General features: G+C 35.3%; 1 protein-coding gene across 5 annotated transcripts in view; it reads right to left on the reverse strand.

Annotated features, from left to right (window-relative positions):
• The window catches only part of NIPBL (NIPBL cohesin loading factor), a 197,467-nt gene that overhangs the window by 163,762 nt on the left and 13,893 nt on the right, over nt 1–19,812 (reverse strand). The window contains exon 1 of one of the 5 annotated variants that reach the window (XM_077896198.1): nt 11,963–12,090. The exons of the other annotated variants lie outside the window; for them this stretch is intronic. The gene's annotated coding sequence lies outside the window, so the exon portion shown is untranslated. Of the gene's footprint in view, nt 1–11,962; nt 12,091–19,812 lie in introns of those variants that run through there. 5 annotated transcript variants of the gene reach the window in all.

Here is a 19,812-nt window from a genome sequence, read left to right on the forward strand (position 1 = left end):
AGAGAAAGCCTGGGTGAACACACACACACACACACACACACACACAGAGCAGGGAAGGGCAGAGGGGAGACAGAATCTTAAGCAGGCTCCACACCCATCACACATGGAATTAGACACGAGGCTCACAACCCTGATATCATGACCTGAGCCAAAATCAGAGTTGGATATTTAACTGACTGAGCCACCCAGGTGCCCTCCCCACCTATATTTTTAATTTTTCAATGTACTGATATTTTGTTAATGCCAGTTGTTTTGTAGAGTCTTCCTCAATTTGAGTTGCTTTGATTTTTTCTCATGATTAGATTCAGATGAAAAGAAATTGCGTTTTTATAATTTAAAAAATTATAGAAAGCAAACCACAACAAATCTTGTCTAGGGGGACACTATTTTAAGTGATACACTATAAGACATACTCTCCAGGGCAAACATTAACCACTCATACTTAGAACCTGCATGCTGGGAACTCTCCATCCTGACCTCTCCCTAAACCTGAGGCGCATATAATCAACTGATTGCTAGACATCTTCAACTGGCTGTCCTACAGACAATTCAAATTTAAGATGTTCAAAATTCATCTCAGCCACAAAACTTTACTCCTTTTCCTCCCATATTCCTTTTCTACATTTTCAGCACTTCATCCAATCTCTGAAGCCTAGTCAAGACTTCCCTCTGCTTTACCCCATGTCAAATATGACACCAAAAAGACCTATCAACTTAATCTGTATTTCTCAAAACCACTCTCTTCTATCCTACTATACTGCCTTTGTTCTAATATTTTAGAATTTTTTTTGTTTCCCAGACTCTTGCAATAGCCTAATTGGATCCTATCTTTCAGTCTTAACAATTTTTAGATGTAGCTTTCTCATTGTACCAAATATATTTTAAACACAAATTTAATCAAAGAGCTCGTCTCTTAAAATCTTCCAGTGGTCTCCCCTTCAAGAACAAAATAAAGTTCAAACTCAATAGCCTATAAGGCTTTACAAAACTGATATAGCTCATCTATATCTCCAGTTACTTCTTGACTTGCTCTTGATGCTTTTTCTCAGTTACACTGCTTTCCTAACTGTAGTCATTGCATATCATCTTTATAATTTTGCCAATTCCTCTGGAACAAAAGATATTTTGGGGGGATAGAAGAAAAATGACATTTAAAGTTCATTAACTTTTTTCCCTATGTAAACTTCATAACAAATAGTTTGATCAGGAAATATTTGCCTACCCTCTACACTAGGTGCAAGGTGTTGTATGAAGTAATATAAGAGATACAAGGAGTTAGACATGTACCCTATTCTAAGAAGTTTCCAGGATAGTACATAGATTTTTTTTAAGGTACACACATAATTACAGTTAAGTAGAAAAGCACAAAGGTCATAAACAAGATCCAAGTAAGTTCAAAGAAAGGAGAAATTATTTGAGTAGGAAAGGCTAGAAGGAAATCAGAGATTTCTTAGAGGAGGTAGAAGTTGGTACCTTGAAGAATATGAAAGGTTTGGGTAGGAGTGTGAACGAGATAATCACAGCTACTATCAACTCACTTTCTGTAAGGCAACTATTCTCAATCAGTTTTCTGTCCCTACACACATAAGGAATATGACACTTTTCTTTAGTAATAAAGACACATTTAAACCAATTCTCGGGGGCCCTGGCTGGCTCAGTCAGTAGAGCACATGGCTTTTGATCTCGGGGTTATAAGCTTGAGCCCCACACTGGATACAGAGATTACTTAAAAGTGAAATTTAAAAACAGAACAAAACTGTTTCTCAAGGGGAGAACAGTAATAAGTGGATGCCTTCTCAGAATCTCATGAGTATCCTCTGGGAAAAAAGCTCTCAAGGTGCTTTCCCCTCCATGCTACTTCCTCTAAATGGGAATCTCTGCTCTTAGGAGGATACTTGATCAAATTCTAGCAAGATTTTCCAGATTCCTATACTCTTCATACAGTGCTAGTCTAGATATAGATCAAAATAACAAAATCTTTTTTCCTCCTGGTTCAGCTAAGAATTTCTCAAAGGGAAGTTGAATGACAACAAAAGAATAAAACAAACCAAGAATTCACAGATATTAAAAGAGCAGACATGCTTATTCATTATAGAATTCCTATCCTAACACACAACTCACCACATAAGCTCTTCCCATAAATCCATTTTAAATAATAACTATAATAACATCCTCCTCCTGGAAGAGTTGAGTCAGTGTAGTTTATATAGTAATTTTTCAGGGCTAGCCCACAGTAGTAGCAGATTCTGTATCCCCCTTTTCCTTTAAAAAAGTTAAGTTTATTTCTTTACAGAGTGTAGAGGTATAAAGTACAAATTATCAGAGTATACAGTCTACAGCTGGAAATATATAAACAAAACTACTCCTGTGAGTACATTCAAGATAACAGCATCACTAATCCTATCATATGCTCAGAAGACACTGTTTAGTGTGGAAATGGAACAGGCTGAAGCTGACAAAAGGAAACCAGTTTCATAGGCTATTGTAATAATGTGAGCAAAAAGTAATTAGGATATGAAGTAGGGTAAAAGCAGTAAGAACAACAAAGGTATATATGGAAAAGATGTTTTGCAGGTTGGCTCCCACAGCTGAAGTGGAAACAAAAAACAAAACATGGGAGTAAAGAGAAACAGTCAAAACATTACAAAATTTGAGACTAGGATACCCCTGAAGACAGTATGACTTATTCCTCATTAATTAAATTAATTAATTCCTCATTAAAGTCTTTTTCAAAATCTGGGTAGAGATTCAAGAGTAAGGCTTTCTATTAAGTGCAATTGAGTTGTCTAAAGGAGGAAATAAAGGTAAATGATGGGAGAGCCAACTATATGCTAGAAGGACAAAGAAAGCATTATTTCTTTCTCAACCTTTGAAAGTCTTGGTTCTACTTTTTAATTTATTCATTTTTAAAAAATCACCTCTCAGGACTCACACATACACACAAGCAGGTACACACATATTTTTACTGCAAAACTGGGATCATACTAATCATAATATTCTAACTTGTTTTTTCTTCTTTAATGATATATTGTTTGTTAACAATCTGGTAAATAAAGTCCTACTTCTTTTTTTAAAAAATAGATGTATGGTATGTATCATAAACTATTTAACTACCATTTATAACCACTTAGGTGGGTGGGGTTCTTGTTCTTGGTTGTGTTTGTTTTACTTCTATTTACTTACATTTGGCTACTACCAACAATACTGCAAATACACATCCTAAAACATGAATTTGTATGCCCTCCAAGATTTCTATTGGCTAGATTCCTTGAAGTTGGGTTAATGAGAAATAGGCATGAGCATTTTAAATCTTGATTGACATAGTAGTGCAAAATTATCTTTCAAAAAAATTGCAGCAAGTCCTCTCCTGCATTTATAAGCCATCAATTGTTGGAATGAAAAATGTTTCCCTAATAACATTGAACCCTAATCTTCTTCACTAATGTCCAACGTAAAGTTTCAACACTACAACGTGAAATTAACCAAATTTTAAAAGAGCTAACTAGCATTCTTCTAGAGTAGACCAATGAATTCTCAATGGAAGGTGGTACTCACTCATCAACTGCAAAAACTGTGAGAGGCTTTGGTATTAATAATACCTGAGAGATGAACTGGCAGTAGTGAGTGGGACACTCAGAAGTGAGTGGAGCACTAAACCACATTCCAGCACAATGAATGTTTTGCTCAAAATGCCAACAGCACTCACCCACCTCTGGCTGGGAAATACAGAACTAGACAATTGGAGTGTGCTGTTCAGCTTCAATTATAAAAGTCTGGAATGACAGTCAACAAGGCTGATGTAGGGACATGGTAACAATTTCAGGATGGGATACACATACAGTAATAGTCCTGTGAAGTATTTACAGTATTATAAATTTATTTTCCTTTACCTCATTTCTTAGGTAAAGCTTCAGGTTTCTAAAGAGCCTGTATCTGGTGACTTCTGGAATTTTATGTTTAAACTTTTTAATATTGTGGTTTACTGGTATACATTTTTTTCTAATGCTCTCTAAGATTAAATACACCAGTTTGGCAATGACTGTGCTATTTTAGATGCAACCTTGGACACTGAAAAGAGGAAACTGGAAACAGAATTTACAGATTATTTTTTAAAAGATGCCTGAAGTTCTTCAGTTATTTCTAAAAGTAGTATCTTTAATACCATTTTATTTCTTAAAATCATAATCCCCTTATGGTTCTAATTCTATGTTCCCTATACACTACCTGGACAATAACTAACTATACAAACATACAAGGTCAGCTCAATAAATTTTGAATACAAGGTTGGCCTTAACACTCAGAAATTTTAAAAAACAAAACTCAATGAAGAGTGGTGGCTCATTTAGAAATCTTCTACAGGACATGATCTGAAGAGGGTCAAAAACATAAAAACAAATAAAACCTAAACACCCATAATACATAAAATGTGATTTGTTCTCCCCAAAGTCAGAGGGCTATCATATGTAAAGTTAACTTAGACTTACCAGATTTTCTTTTTTAGTTGAAAAGACAGTTCGTAAGATTAAAGAACTTTTAAGCAAATACTATAGCGTTCTGTGATCTCATCTCTTTACACTCAAATACGGACTTTTACTTTTTTAAAAATGTCTTTCAGCGTATAAACATTCTACATAGTGGCAGTTGGAGAGTGCATAATATTTCTGTATACTACTACCATTATATTAAATGTAATCTTTCTGTGAGTTCACCATACTGCCTTTGAAAAAAGCTGCATAATGCTACCAAAAATGAATGAATATATTGGTTTTGCTGTGCCCTGTCACCATTGGGTTAATATTAAAGCATGTCTTTTTGGGGAAGGTAGGAACCTATTTGGCTACATGTAAAATAAATGTCTTATCATGCTTGTTTTATATTTTAAAAAGTATTTTCCACTGTTCATTTATAATTTGTACTTTGTGTGAATTGTTCTTTACTCATCTTTTCATTGAAATCTTGATGGTTTTCATATGAAACTTAAGTATTTATTTTAGTTATTACCTTTCAGGCCTATTCTTCAGAGGCATTTTTGAGAAGTCTCAGGCTTTTTCCTTTTCATTCTAAAGATAATATATGCACATTATAAATATTTTTAGGATACAGGTAAAAGCAGAAAATGCCTATAATCCTGTCACTCTAATGCAACTGCAGTATGTTTTGGCATATTTTCTTCTGGTCTATTCTGAGCAAATGCATCTTAGTTTTAGTCTTGTTGCTCCCATAATCTGTTTTCTTTACTTAAGTAAAGTGGGATAATGCATATGATGAAATACTTCTTAAAGTTTTAACTTTCACTTGGAGTCTTACACAAAACTATTAAACTATTAATTTCTGATGGCTCCATAATTTTATCACTTAACTTGAATCTCCCATAAAAAACACATATTATACTCTTGCAAGGGTGTTATGAGGGTTAAATGAGAAAAAGCATATAAGACTCACCTAACAGAGTATCTTGCAATTATGAGACCCAAAACAGAATAAACTTCTTTTTGAATAAAGACACCACAACAACTAAAGTCTATCTGCAAATAGTATACTAAGTAAGTGTTCTAGAACCTTGCTACTCTAAGGCTTGGAAAACTGACCAGGAGTATCATACCACCTGGGGTTTATTAGAAATGCAGACTCTCAGACACTATTCTAGATATACTGAATTACAATCTGCATTAAAAAAAGATGCTCAGTGAACATCTCACAGCAGTGTTTCTTAAACTTGGCTACATACTTGAAACACCTGGAAAACTTTACTTTATGTTTTGAGTGCCATCCATGGAAATGCTGATAGCAATGTCAAGGATAAGAGCTGGGAATCAAGATTTTAAAAGTTACCTTCCGGATGATTTTAATATGCAGCAAGTTTTAAAACCACTGTTTCAGAATAGAGACACCTAAAGTGACACAATAAAATACACGAAATCCACATCCTTCCAGTCACCGATCACCGATGGTGATCGGTGCAAAGAAATACACCACAGCATTTTTAGCACTACTCTGAAACTCATTCATATTTCTTATGAATCAATTTTCCTACACCAAAATCATGCTTAAAAAGCTATCATTTCCTCAAAGAATATAAAGGTAAGCTACCAGAAAATATTCAAAATCTAGTACTTTTGAATTTTGTGCCCTTTTCTCCAACACTCAGATTTAGTAATCATTAAGTATTAATTATACTTTCTACTGAAGACTTAATGAGAACAAGGACATTTTGACAAAATAAAAACTCAGGGTGCAACAAAGCCAACTGTTTTATTTGACCAATGTGGTGGCTACTTTCAAGAAAAATTATTAGGTAGAGGGGAAAGTCTATATATACATTGTGATCAAATTTTCACCTCACTTCCTTCTGAAAATTACAAATTTTAGGCTATCAACAAGTAAAACAAAATCTGTTCAGGTAACAGAAATAATTTTTTTTAAGAAAGGAGAGGAGAAAACCTTGGGTCTGAGATTATATAAAATGATTAACTAGGGCAGCCTGGGTGGCTCGGCGTGGCGGTTTAGTGCCACCTTTGAACCAGGATGTGATCCTGGAGTCCTGGATCGAGTCCCTCATCAGGCTCCCAGCATGGAGCCTGCTTCTCTGCCTGTGTCTCTGCCTCTCTCTCTCTGTGTGTGTGTCTCTCATGAATAAATAAATAAAATCCTAAAAACAAACAAACAAAAAGAAACGATTAACTAGAAGGACTATTAGCTTCAGCTTCTAAGATCATTTTATTCTTTTAAAGACTTTATTGATTTGAGAGAGAATGAGCGCGTGCAAGCAGGGGGAGAAATAGAGGCAGAAGGACAGGCAGACCATGCACTGAGAGCAGAGCCCAACACCGGGCTTGATCTGAGGACTCTGCCACCATGATCTGAGCTGAAATCAAGAGCTGGATGCTTAATGGACTGAGCACCCTAGGATCATGTTAAGACCACTAATGAAGCTATATGGCCTGCAAATATGTACTGGGCATCCTTTTGTGCTGTGGGCTGGAAGGGAGACTTTTAAAGACTTAAACCCTGAATCACTTTACTTGGATAGACAGATTTCCTACCGAAGCAAAACCTGGAGCTAAATGGAGCAGTATCCGGTAGAACCTTGGTTCTTTAAGATCTCATTTTGCCGAAGAAATCATTTGCTGGATAACAATTTAGTGGAGATGGAATCAGTCAGTGAACAGTACACCAAAGACTTTAAAACCACTAAGACTAATTATTTTCACTGATTCATTCAAAGAACACAGGCAGAATTTTTAAAAAGCCACTGCATTAGTTTGATAGAAAAAAAAGTCATTCTTAATGTAAAGGCTAATAAAGGCAACACAATGATTTTAACAAGATGAAGAATTATGTAAGCAGCTCCCAAGATTGTACTGAATGTAAACATACTTTGTTAAAATTAATCTTACAACAAAGAGTCCCAAAATATCCTATTATTAGCATCATGGTCATTATTCAAAATTGTTTTGGGAGGTCTAAAAATGCACAACACCTTTATACTTTTTATATATAGTATTTATTACATATTATGTATTATGATACTGTGTATATTTTTAATTTGTAGAGACAGGTTAAAAGTAGGATTTATTTTAGGGTTGCTCTGTTTCACTGATTTATCACAATATATTGTACAGTGATGATTTAGCTTGATGATATATTTTAACATAGAGTAAGGCATGTCTGTTTTTCCCTCCCCATTCATTAACTCGTATTTTTCAGAAATTTCTTATTTATTTTTTGGATAAATTACAGAAACATTATTTCAAGTTTCCCCATATCTCATTGAAATTTTGATTAAGATATACTAAACCAATAAATAATTTAGGAATCGACATCTTCAAAATATTTTTTCTATTTGTGTTTCTAAAAGTTTTGAAGTTTTCTTTATATGTAACATTCATTCTTAAGACTGATCCAGGATGGGCACCTGGGTGGCTCAGTGGGTTAAATATCTGCCTTGGGCTCAGGTAATGATCCAAGGGCCCTGGTATCAAGCCCCAAGCCAGGGTCCCACTCAGTAAGGGGTCTACTTGTCCTTCTTTTCCCTCTGCCCTTCTCTCCTCTCCTGCTCTCTCTCTCTCTCTCTCAATTAAATAAAACCTTAAAAAAAAAAAAAAAAAAAGGACTGACTCAGGAAAGGGGCACCTGGGTGGCTGGGTGGGTTAAACATATGACTCTTATTTCAGCTGTCATGATCTCAGGGATGTGAGACTGAGTCTCTTGTGGGGACCCCCTGCCTGAGATTCTCTCTCTCTCTTAAAAAAAATCGATTGATTCAGTATAGAGAAAAGCACAGGGAAACTGCCCTTTACATACATGAAAAACTAAATTTTAAGAAGTCCTTCCAAATTCAAGTCCAATCCTGACCTTATAAACAAATTGTAGGTTTTTCTGTTCAATTATCCACTATTAAGTCCTAAATTTTCAAACAGTATCCTCCATTAGTGGATCTCCCTCAAATAGGAAAAGACTTCCATATTAGAACCAACATAGAAATGAGAAATATGTAGCAAGAAGTAACCTTATCCCATGAAGACACACTTTGTAATAAAACTATCTCTTAATAGATTATTCAAATTCATTCATTACTCTTTCCAACCAAGTTTTGAGAAACTACATATTTCTGTTCTTAACTAATAATTTTTATACAATACCTGTTAAGCATTAAAAGTACGTATAACACAAACACACACAATTTGTATCCTGCTTTTATTTTTGTTAAAACTTTTCATTTTTGCAATACTCAAATCCTTACACTAATTCCAGTGTGTGATGATTGCAGCCCTCACTGATTCCCTGACTAAAGGAAGACAGTAGCTTTAAGAGACAACCAGAGTTTAGAGGGCACCCAGCTATGACGCACCCAGATTCCTGGCCCACAAGAATAGTGAGATAATAAATGTTTACTGTTTTTAAGCTGCTAAATTTTGGGGGAAGTTGTTATATAACAATAGATAAATAATACAGCATTTGAAAAAAATTCTTAATCATTTAATTTAAAGTATGTATACCAATAGTTTAACAAAATTCCTTTTGGAGAAACTAACATATGCACTATCCTATTTATAAGCACTTCTATTCCTATCATCTCTACTGTATATCATGAACAATCTGATCCGATGGAGTATGTGGTATATGTAAAAGCACATACAATTCTGACTTATACCCTGTATTTAAGGATCCTAGAATTTTTGTTTTGAAAGTTTATTATTTTTTTTTAGTAATCTCTACACCCAATGTGGGGCTCAAACTTAGGACCCCAAGATCAAGAGTCATATGCTCTTCCATTTTACCCAGGCAGACGCCCCAGGATCCTAGAATTTAATCTAATATGCTCCTTTCTATACTCAAATTCTTAAATAATAGATTCATTCTTAGGCATTTGGCTTATCTATGATCACATCCTTTATTAAGTTTTTTCTTCCTTTCTTAAAATTTTCCCCCAAAGGATATGTCAGAGAACTCTGTAATAAACCCTACTAGGACTCTTGACATGCTATAGGACCTCAATTTTAATATCTCTGAAAGACAGCAGCCTACAGGAATGATCCCTCATAATCTAAAGAGTATCCTAAAATCACAAAGCAAATGACTGTAATTCAGAGAGGACAACATTGAAATAAAACGCCTTGACACTCACCTACAAGTCTATTTTTAGCTTGTTTGTATGAATTCATTCAGCCCAGCATTTAGTGAGCACTTAAAGTGCCAAAAACTGTACTTAATGTTGAATTTGAAGTGAATAAGACACAGTCCACCACCACCTCCTTTTCCTGACCTATCAAGGATTCCTAGGCTAGGGGAAGAATTATAATATGATATAATAGGTATTATAATAGACTTTAAAGGAAAAAAGTGGGAGAGTAGAAAAGAGAACAAATCCTGTTTAAACAGAGATAAGAAGGCATTACAGAAAAAATGAAATTATGCTGGAACTTGAAGAATGAATAGTAACTTGCTAGGTACCCTGCCAGAGATAGCAAAAAATGGTAGTCCAAGGAAAAGGAATAAGTCATGCAATGCAAATGAGATTAGTATGGATTCCCTCCAGAAGGTTCATGGCTAAGGCTAATGAATCAGCCTCTTCAACCTCATTTGTTCATTAAAAAAAAGAAGCATATACCATATGCTAGGCACTTTTGCAATACTTGAATCATATGTTAAGTAACAGAAATAAAGCAATAAACATTATATTAAATTCCTGACCTCAGGGAGCTTATAGACTAATTGAACTTAGGGGAAGCACACATACCTTTTAATTATGCCAACTCTGAACTGCCATGGGATTTCCCTCAATTATCCCAAAGAATGTGAGTCACATTCTTTGTAAGCATCAGTTTCCTACTTTGTAGAGTGGGGATAATATTATATGTAAACCTTAAAGGATTGCAATGAAGATTAAATAATACCAAGTGAAATACTCAAAGCAGTGAACTCAGTAAGTATTAGCCATTATTGCTATTACTATCATCATCATCATTGCTAAGAATAGGAATTAAAGGTTTTAGTGAAGAATTCTTCTGTTTTCTAAATCATAAAATAAAAGACTCCTTTCTCCTTTCTGTTTAGCTTTTAGATTCTATAAACACAGTATAAGTATTTGATATTATTATCAAGTAGGGCATTAAGTATCCTAGTCTGTCATAATGTCCCTTCAAAAACGGGTACTGGAAATGTGATCTAACAGCAGCCAGTCTTCTGATAATCCTCTGATTTTGAGTACTAGCAGATTTTTAAAACTCTGTGTACATGTGTACATTTAGTAACTCAGGCAGAAAGCAATTGGGCCTAAAGTATGAAAAATATGGGTTGCCTGAGTGGCTCAGCGGTTGAGCGCCTGCCTTCGGCCCAGGGCGTGCTCCTGGAATCCCCAGATCAACTCCCAAATCGGGCTCCCTGCATGGAGCCTGCCTCTCTCTGTGTGTCCCTCCCTCTCTCTGTGTGTCTTTCACTAATAAATAAACAAAATATTAAAGAATAATAAAATATGAAAAATAAAAATTAAAAATAAGCTGATATACACAGAAGGGATGTTCTGAAGGGCATGAAGAAAGAGATTTGCAGTTATTGATGTAAAAAGAAAGGAAAAAAGAGGTGGTCTGAAATGAAGAAACAATCATAGAAAGGGTGACTGAGGTTTAAAATTGAAAAGGGTCACTAACTAGGAGCTAAAAATGTCTCTGAGACAAGATTTCAGAAGCAATCCTTTGGAAATAGTCTATTATTGGTTATTTTAAACCTATTTAAAAGCTTATTTTTAAAAGGGCACAATACCATCCAAAGTTTTAGATGATTTTCTTAAACTAAATTTTATTCTGTAAAGTCCTACTGTTCAAAACTCAACAAACCAAACCCAATACAAAAGTTTGCACTGAATACAAGATCCCACAAGAAAGATAAAACATACATTAAAAAAAATAGATATAAAACTCCTACATAGGCTCAATTGAAAAGAAACACAATGCATATTAATTTTTAAGTACCCATAAGGCAATCACATCACATCTGTTATTTTTATATGCTGGGAAGATCTAAGAGAAAATAGAAGTCTCCATCACAGAGAAAACAACCTGGAGTTATTTTACTCTTCACAACTTTTGCCTACCCTCTCTTTAAGCTATAATTTCCTTTTTCTTTTTTTTTTAGATCTTTAAAATTAATTTAGAGAGAGTATAAGCAGAGGGAAGGGCAGAGAGAGAATCACAAGCAGACTATGCTGAGGGCAGAGCCCCACAAAGGGCTCAATCTCATGACCTTGAGATCATAACCTAAGCTGAAATCAAGAGTCGGAAGCTTAATTGACTGAGCCAACCAGGTTCCCCTAAGCTATAACTTCTTGTCCTAAAATTATTGAAAGAGCTCTCCCAGGACTTCCACTTTTACTGAGTGTGTCAACTGCCTTTGGACCCAAAGCTCTACTCTACAAGTTTTTGTTTTTTTTTTTTTTTAAGATTATAAAAAATCTTAATCATACCTTCGGCTGAGGGTGTGATCCCGGGGTCCTGGGATCAAGTCCAGCATTGGGCTCCCCGCAGGGAGCCGGCTTCTCCTTCTGCCTATGTCTCTGCCTCTCTGTGTCTCTCATGAATAAATAAATAAAACCTTAAAAAAAAAAAAAAAAGAGTATACCTCTTCATTTCTCTAACTGCTAGTGAGGTTGAACATCTTTTTATATATGTATTTACCATTTAGGTTCAATTCTGACCAAGACTAAAAAACAGAAGTTTGATTTTGAGGAATAACCTATTATCACTGTTTCCTCTTTTGTTCCCAATCAATAGATACTTATTTAAAATCACAATATTGTCTGTATTAACAAAACTCAAGTTATTAATTTTGCCTCCTTGCCTCTCTTCTCTTCCTGTAATCCCATTACCTTCCTTGCCTAGTCACTCTTTTCTTTTTTTCCTGGATAACTTAAACTTTCCAGACACACTACTGAAAATCACTTACTGACTAGAAGATGAAGACTTTAGAAATTATTGACCAAGAAAATTTATTTTGCATCTATATATACATATTGCTAACAAAGGCATTTATTCTGCAACAAACATTTGAGTAGGCGCTTCCTACAGGTGAAACAAGTTTTAAATACTAGACCACAATTCCTTAATTTTTAATCCTACACTGCAGGTAGATATCACTAAATGAAAATTCTGACATAATGTGACTTCACTTCTGAGCTATCTAATCTTACCTTTCATATGTGCACAAGTTTTTTCAAGTCACAAAGGCATCAGATTGGACAAATAAGGAAAAATTCTATCTTGTAACTACTTGTAACATGTAGTATTTGGAAGGCCAGAGAAGGGAAGAATCAAAAATATTAAAGAACAAGCATAAATTCTCCCTAAAAAAGGAGCACAAATTAGAATAAAGGAGTTCTTATAGTATACAAGATCAATATATTAGAAAAAGAAATCAATTGTACTGCCATACACTACCAAAAAAAACAATCTCAAAATGAAATTCTAAAAAAAATTCCATTTATAATAGCACCAAAAAGAAAAAATAATACCTAGGAATAAATTTAACAAAAGAAGTGCAACACTGCACACTGAAAACTACACAACACTTTTAGTGAAAGAAATCAAGGCCTAAAAAAATGACAAGGCATCCCATGCTAATGGATGGGAAGATTTAATTATTAAGATAGTAATACTCCCCAAATTAATCTATAGTCAGATTAATTCCTAACAAAATTACAGCTGCCTATTTTGCAGAAATGAATGCGGGGACACTAAAATTCATATGAAAATGCAAGATACCAAAATACCAAAAAAATCTTGAAAAAGAACAAAGGTAGAGGATTCGTACTTCCTATCTTCAAACCTTACTACAAAGCTACAGTAACTATGACACTGTGATACTGGCATAAGGTTGACCCCTTATGGTGGATGGAATGGAATAAGATTCAGTCCAGAAATAAATTCTTATATTTACATTCAACTGATTTTTGACAAAAGGCTCCAAGACCGTTTGTTAGGAAAACAACAGTCTTTTCAACAAACAGTGATGGCACAACTGGAAAGTCACATGTAAAAGAATGATGTTCTAGTCCTACCTGATACCACATGCAAAAAAATTACCTTGAAATTGGTCAGAGACTTAAATGTAAGAGCTAAAACTAAACATAGATGTCTATCTTCATGACCCTGGGTTAGACAGGGTCTTAAATATGACATCAAAAGCACAATCAACAACAACCCAGATAAATGAAACATCATCAAAATAAAAAACTTCTGTGATTTAAAGGATACTATCAAGAAAGTGACAAAATAACCCACAGAATGAAAGAAAGCATTTGTAAATCATGTACCTAATATGGGACTTGGATCCAGGATACAGTAAAAACTTATAATTTAAGAATAAAAATATGGATAATCCAATTTAAAAATGGGCAAAAGATGAGAAGAAACACTTCTCCAAAGAAGATAAATAAATGCTCAATAAAAAAATGAAAAGTTGCTCAATATCATTAGTCATTAGGGAAATGCACATCAAAGCCACAATGAGATACCACTGCACACCCACAGGATATCTGCACTTAAACACAGAGTAGTAAGTATTGGTGAGGAGGTAGAAAAAGTATAAATCTCAAACACTAAAAATGGAACTTAACTATCATGTAGTCTCTTTGGAAAACAATCAGACAGTTCTGCAGAGTTATAGAATTAGGGCATGCCCTAGGAATTCCACTCCTATGTATCTACACAGGGGAATTAAAAACAAATGCCCATACAGAAACTTGTACTTGAATGTTTATAGCAGCATTATTTATAACCAAAAGGTGGAAACAACCTAATGTCCATCAGCTAACAAAAAGTTAAGTAAAATGTGGTATACCCATGAAATGGACTATTATTTGACTATAAAAAATGAAGTGCTGATACATGATAAAATATGAGATCAAGTGAAAGAAGCCAGATACAAATAGGCCACACTGTGTGATTCCACTCATGAATAAGGAAATTCACAGCAACAGAAGGTGGATTACTGGTTGCCAAGGGCTGGAAAAGGAAACATGACTGCTAATGGGCATGGGATTTCTTTTTGGGAGGATGAAATATTCTGGAATCTAGACAGTGAAGATGGCTCTACAATTTTATGAATAAACTAAAAACCAATGAATTTTTACTATTGCACAAAGAGTGAATTTTGTGGTTTGTAAGAATGTAGGATATTTTCCAAATTTAAATTTGGTTTAAATTTAGTTCAGATGAGCCATATATGTTATCAGCAAATGCTTGCTAAGGGCCTGCTCCAGACAAAACACTTTACCGGTACCACAAGCAGATCCTGCAGCCAAAGAGTTTACAATCTGATTGAGAATACAAATAATGTAAAATGAAATAAAATGAACTGTAGCTTGATATATAAGAAAATATGAGGAGTCAACATATATTTTTTTTAATTTTCTTTTTTTAAAGATTTATTTATTTATTCATTCATTCATTCATTCATTCGAGAGAGAGAGAGAGAGAGAGAGAGAGACGGGGGCAGAGACACAGGCAGAGGGAGAAGCAGGCTCCATGCAGGGAGCCCAACGTGGGACTCGATCCCGGGTCTCCAGGATCACCCCCTGGGCTGCAGGCAGCGCTAAACCACTGTGCCCCAGGAGCTGCCCCAACATATAATTTAAATAACTACTCCTCCACACAAATGTGTATTAGAAAAGAAAAAGATCACATTAACTGAGGGGCAGGGGAAAAGGGGGAAAGTATTATAACCTTGGGGAGAGAAAAAAGCCTAGGTAATTCTGTTACGCTACCCTTCTTTCACCACCAAAAAACTCATAAGACCACAACAGAAAGAAGGTAGGATTTGGATAGATGGAGAAAAGAAAGGGGATAAATGTTCTGATTTAAAGTTATAAAGCAGGAAAATACAAAGTGAATTATCAAAATACAGCAGAAATATATGTATATATTATATATGTGTATACTGTCATACATGATAGTATAATACAACACTTTTGGAGACATAATTAACTTTAGATATTAGAAATCAAGTTCCTTGTGCAGGCAGTTATTATTTGGGATACTTCACTTGATCTGGGGTATACAGCCAAGTTATATTAGGAAGGAGTATTCATATTTCAATACCAGATGAACTTGAACCAATTTGATTACTTTTTCTTTGCTTATCAAATATTTTCCTTCCTAATATTTCATTATAAATGTCACAAATTAGTTAATATTAATTTAGGAATATACCTGACAAGGATATATTTTTCATTAAATCACAATGAGAAAGGTAGCTGTCAACTAATAAAAATAACAAATATTTGCTAAGGACTTAACTTTTTTTTTAAGATTTTATTTATTTATTCATAGACAGAGAGAGAGAGAGGCACAGAGGGAGAAGCAGGCTCCATGCAGGGAGCCCAACATGAGACTCGATCCTGGGGCTCCAGGATCACACCCTAGGCTGCAGGCAGCGCCAAACCGCTGTGCCACCAGGGCTGCCCAAGGACTTAACTATTTCTAAGCATTTTTTTTTTTAAATGATAGTCACACACAGAGAGAGAGAGAGAGAGAGAGAGAGAGAGAGAGGCAGAGACACAGGCAGAGGGAGATGCAGGCTCCATGCACTGGGAGCCCGACGTGGGACTCGATCCCAGGTCTCCAGGATCACGCCCTGGGCCAAAGGCAGGTGCTAAACTGCTGCGCCACCCAGGGATCCCTATTTCTAAGCATTTTACATGTTACTCTTCAGCAGTGTGTAGCCAACATACACAAGATAATGCAATCTGACAGTTGAGAAAACTTTTTAAATATAAGGCACTATTAGGAACAGACCAGTCAGTTCATAATTTTTTACTGTATTGTAAGTACTGTTGCAAATATGTATTTTAAAACTTTTATTTCAGGGGGGCCTGGGTGCCTCAGTGAGTTGAGTGTCTGACTTCACTGAGGTCATGATCTCTGGGTCCTGGGATGGAAGCTCTGCAATCAACAGGGAGTCTACTTCTCCCTCTGCCCCTCCCCCAACTTGTGTTCTCCTGCAAGCCCTCTTTCAAATAAATCTTAAAATTTTTCTTTCAATTTCCTAACAATTTCTCTGCCAAATTTACTTACAGTGTCTGCTATGTCAACCTCTTTCCTCAATTCTACGTCCCCTTTAGTATCCAGCAACTCCGCTCATTCTTTAGGACTCAACACATCTCTCCATTCTATTTTTAATTCTAATTTACTAATAATTCCACTCACCACAGTTTGCTTCTTTATGCTTCACAAATAGTATTTTTACAGAATAAAACAAAAGAGGGATCTTTTAGGCAGCCATGTAAAATTTGGGAGGGAGGATGAAAATAAATGAAAATAAATCTTAATACCAAATGCCTAGAATTCATTGCTGAGAATATAGTGTTCAATTAATTTTTGTGGAATGACTGAAAAGCATAAAGGAAGAAAACAGAAACTTAAAACTTATTTTGCATCTCCAGAAAAGTATTACAGTTTAAAAAAATTTCCTAGGTGATTCTGGTGTGCCACTTCTCTAACCAAATCAAACAAAACAAAAAAAGTACACTTGCTTACATGTACTTAAGATTCTAGAAAGCACTATGGTTCATTTTGACATTATGACATCTAGTCAATTATTTTTGGTAAATCAGTTTGATTCTATTATAATTATTCCTGCATATGATACTTTTAAAAAGTCACTGCCATTTAATAATTCTAAAAGTAGAGATCTTAATTATATTTGTAAAGACAATCCCTCCATGAGAAAGTAACATAGTTCTCACTAAAATATCACCTTATGTGTATGTATTCAGTATATATCTAACCAAAGAAGCAGTGTTCTGATTAACCTGGATAAACAAATACACCAGGAAGGCCCTAGGAAGAGCCTTGTACAATAGAAAGCAGTCATACAAGAACATTCATTTTGTTATTCTACGTTCATAGTAATGTATGATCCATACCCTGAAAAACAAAACCTCAAGAAGAAATGGTATTTTTCTCTTCTGGTAATTTAAACCAACTAAGATTTAAAAAATAAAAACAAAAACACATGGCATCACCCACACCACTTTTAACCCTGATTTAAGACTGAAGAGATCTTCTAGGTCAGCCTTGAAAATCATTTTCAAATAACCATTAACATGTACAACAACTTGACCAAGCTACTATATTTTTCAATATCCATTCTGCCTAAAATGTGAAAAGTGATAGTGTTTCATAGACTATATTCTTTTTTTGTATCCTTTTAAATTAGAAATTTGTTTTTTGGGAATGCCTGGGTAGCTCAGTGGTTTAGCGCCTGCCTTCGGCCCAGGGCATGATCCTGGAGTCCCGGGATCAAGTCCCACGTCCGGCTCCCTGTGTGGAGCCTGCTTCTCCCTCTACCTGTGTCTCTGCCTCTCTCTGTCTTTCATGAATAAATAAAATCTTTAAAAAAAATGTTTATTATTGAAATAGTTGATATACAATGTTACATTAGTTTCAGATACATAACACAGAGATTCAACAGGTTTATACATTATGCTATGCTCACCCCAAGTGCAGCCACCATCTGTTACCATACAACACTAATATAAAACCATCTACTGTATTCCCTATGCTTTACCTTTTATTCCCGTAACTTACTCATTCCATAACCTTAAGTTTCTATTGCCCACTCACTTTCACTAATTTTGCCCATCCTCTGAATTCCCCTTCCCTCTGACAACCATCAGTTTGTTCTCCATTATTTGTGAGTCTGTTTCTGCTCTTTGTTTATTCATTTGTTTTGTTTTTTAGATTCCACAAGAAAGTGAAATCATATGGTATTTGTCTTTTTCTGGGTAGACCGTATTCTAATTCATAGGCAGTCAAAAGTCATTTAACTTATGTTGACTTTAAAAGCTTTGTGCTTATTCTAATTTATATATACTGGAACTATAATAATAAAATGATTATTATACTGGATATTCTCAGATGAGACAACAAAGCAATCCTAGAATTTCAACATGGTTTTAAAGCTAAATTTTATATATCCTTTTAAAGGGCCTACATAGAGTTAGAAATGTCTTCCTTATGAAAATAGTACTCTAATAGACTAATTCATAATTACATACTTTGCCAAAGAAAAGCCTAATGTCTTTTGAGCTCTGAAGACCTGAAGTATTTAGACTCCCATATCCACTTTACACCTAAATGTCCCATAGGTTGGTTAAACTTGACATGCCTAAAACTGTATCATCTCTCTCCCTTCTTCCACATTATCACTGTACAATTCTTTTTTTTTTTAAGAATTTATTTATTTATTCATGAGAGACACACACACACACACAGAGAGAGAGAGAGAGAGAGAGAGAGAGAGGCCGAGACATAGAGGAAGAAGCAGGCTCCATGCAGGGAGCCTGATGTGGGACTCGATCCCAGGACTCCAGGATCACACCTTGAGCTGAAGATGCTCAAACGCTGAGCCACCCAGGCATTCCACCACTGTACAATTCCTAAAAACTTTTTCCTCCTATATTCCTGACTTTAGTGAATGGAACCTCCACATTCCAAGCCCCACAAGTATGAAACTTCAGAATCAGAGAGTCATCCTGGACTCTTTTCATTCTCCATTACCCAATTTACCTACATAAAAATACCAAACTGTACCCAGGCTATTTCCTTAACATATTTTGTAAGTTTCCTCCTCCACATTCTCACTGTCTTAACTGAGGACCTCATCAATTCCTAAATAGCTTCCCTAGCCTCTTTTTTTTCTGCCTATCTAATCTCTGCACTGCTGCCCAAAAAAGTATTTTCCAAATGCAACATACTTCATTATTAAATAATTTCTTGGTTCCCCAATGCTTTTAAAGCAAAATGCAGAATTTGTAAAGGTATATACATTCCTTCATAACGTCAACTCTTGACCTTCTCTGTAGCTTCAAATATTTATGGCATGCTCCTTTTCCAGCTCTATGTTCCAATAACCTAGGCATGTGCAGTTTCCAAAATCAAACTGTTGCCCCAGCCCCCTAGGTTCCCAAGTCTAATTAATGGCTTTCAAAACTTAGTTTGTACCTCATCTCTAGTCTAAATTAGGTGAGTCCCTCAGTGTTCCTCCTTTGTTAATCTTGATTATTATAATATAATCTTTGTTTATCTGTCTATGACTTTAAGATCCTAGAGGACACCTGGGTGGCTCAGCTGGTTAAGCATCTAATTTCTTGATTTTGGCTCAGGCCATATCTCTGGGTCTTGAAATCGAGCCCTGTGAGAGGCTCCAAGCTGGGCCTGGAGCCTGCTTAAGATTTTCTTCTTCTTCCTTTGCCCCTCCCCCCACACTTCCCACCACATGCATGCTCTTTCAAAACAAAAACAAAAACAAAACAAA

This window comes from Canis aureus, chromosome 4 (genome assembly GCF_053574225.1).
Source record: "Canis aureus isolate CA01 chromosome 4, VMU_Caureus_v.1.0, whole genome shotgun sequence".
Taxonomy (NCBI): domain Eukaryota; kingdom Metazoa; phylum Chordata; class Mammalia; order Carnivora; family Canidae; genus Canis; species Canis aureus.